Source organism: Micromys minutus (assembly GCF_963924665.1).
Source record: "Micromys minutus genome assembly, chromosome: 9".
NCBI classification, from domain to species: Eukaryota; Metazoa; Chordata; class Mammalia; order Rodentia; family Muridae; genus Micromys; species Micromys minutus.
In genome coordinates this window covers 2,065,001-2,067,500 of record NC_137978.1, presented here as the reverse complement: position 1 = coordinate 2,067,500, position 2,500 = coordinate 2,065,001, and positions in this window count along the sequence as shown.

The window sequence follows — 2,500 nt, the reverse complement described above, 5'->3', positions numbered from 1 at the left end:
TAAACCCTAAACCCTAAACACTAAACCCTAAACAAGCCTAAACCCTAAAACCATTAACACTATACCCTAAACAACCCTAAACCCTTAACACTAAACATTATACCCTAAACCCTAAAACACTATACAAACTTAAACCCTAAACATTAAAATATCCTAAATCATAAATCCTGAACAACCCTAAACACTAAATCATAAACAACCCTAAAAAACCCTAAACAACTCTAAACGCTAAAACCTAAACAACCCTAAACATTAAAAAATCTTAAACGCTAAACCCTATACCCTAAACCTAAACCACCCTAAAACTTAAACAATCCTAAACCCTAAACCTTAAACCATAAACCCTAAATTTTAAACCATAAATCTAAGAATAACCATAACCCTAACCCTAACCCTAAACCTAAACCTAACCCTAACCCCAACCCTAACCTTAACCCCATAACCTTAACCCTAACCTTAAGCCTAACATAACCCCATAACCTTAACTCTCACCCTAACTCTAACCCTAATGCTAACCCTAACCCTAACCCTAACCCTAACCTTATCCCCTTAACCTTAATCCCAAATCCTAAACCCTGAACAACCATAAATTCTAAACCCTGAACAACCCTAAATCATAAACCCTGAATAACCCTAAACACTAACCTCTAAACAACCCTAAACAACCCTAATCACTAAACCATAAACAACCCTAAACACTAAACCCTAAACAACCCTATACCCTAAACTTTAAACACTAAACCCTAAATAACCCTAAACCCTAAACCATTAACACTATACCCTAAACAACACTAAACACTAAACCCAAAACAACCCTAAAACCTAAACCTTAAACACTAAACCTTAAACAACCCTAAACCCTAAACACTAAACCCTAAAAAACCCTAAACTTTTAAACCTAAACACTATACCCTAAACAACCCTAAACCTTAAACAATCCTAAACTCTAAACCCTAAACCCTTAACCTAAACCACCCTAAATCTTAAACAATCCTAAACCCTAAACCTTAAACCCTAAACACTAAACCCTAAACCCTAAATCTAACAATAACCATAACCCTAACCCTAAGCCCTAACCCTTACCCTAACCCTAACCCTAACCCTAATCCTAACCCTAACCCTAAACCTAACCCTAACCCTAACCCTAACCCTAACCCTAAACCTAATCCTAACCCTAACCTTAACCCTAATCCTAACCCTAACCCTAACCCTAACCCTAACCGTAACCATAACACTAAACTCTAAACCCTAAACCTAAACCACCCTAAACCTTAAACAATCCTAAACCATAAACCTTAGACCCTAAATCCTAAATCTAACAATAATCCTAAACCTAACCCTAAATCTAACCCTAACTCTAACCCTAACCCTAAACCCTCCCTGACCCTAACCCTAACCCTAACCCTAACCCTAACCCTAAACCTAACCCTGACCCTAATCCTAACACTAACCCTATTTCTAATTCTAACCCTATCACTAATCCTAAACTTAAACCTAACCCCCTAATAATAACCCTAACCCTAACCCTAACCCTAACCTAACCCTAAGCCTAACCCTAACCCTAACCCTAACCTAACCCTAACCCTAATCCTAACCCTAACACTAACCCCTAACCCTTACCCTAACCCTAACCCTAACCATTACCCTAACCCTAACCCTAACCCTAACCCTAACCCTAACCCTAACACTAACCATAACCATAACACTAAACTCTAAAGTTTAAACCTAATCCACCCTAAACCTTAAACAATCCTAAACCATAAACCTTAAACCCTAAACCCTAAATCTAACAATAAACCTAAACCTGACCCTAAATCTAACCCTAACCCTAACCCTAACCCAAAACCTAACCCTGACCCTAACCCTAACCCTATTGCTAACACTAACCATATCCCTAACCCTAACCCTAAACCTAACCTTAACCCTAACCCTAACCCTAACCCTAACCCTAACCCTAACCCTAACCCTAAACCTAACCCTAACCCCTTAACCTTATTCCCTAAATTTTAAACCCTGAACAACCATAAATCCTAAACCCTGAACAACCCTAAATCATAAACCCTGAATAACCCTAAACACTAACCTCTAAACAACCCTAAACAACCCTAATCACTAAACCATAAACAACCCTAAACACTAAACCCTAAACAACCCTATACCCTAAACCTTAAACACTAAACCATAAATAACCCTAAACCCTAAACCATTAATACTATGCCCTAAAGAACACTAAACACTAAACCCAAAACAACCCTAAAACCTAAACCTTAAACACTAAAACTTAAACAACCCTAAACCCTAAACACTAAAGCCTAAACAACCCTAAACTTTTAACCCTAAACACTATACCCTAAACAACCCTAAACCTTAAACAATCCTAAAGTCTAAACTCTAAACCCTTAACCTAAACCACCCTAAATCTTAAACAATCCTAAAACCTAAACCTTAAACCCTAAACACTAAACCCTAAACCCTAAACCTAACAATAACCATAACCCTA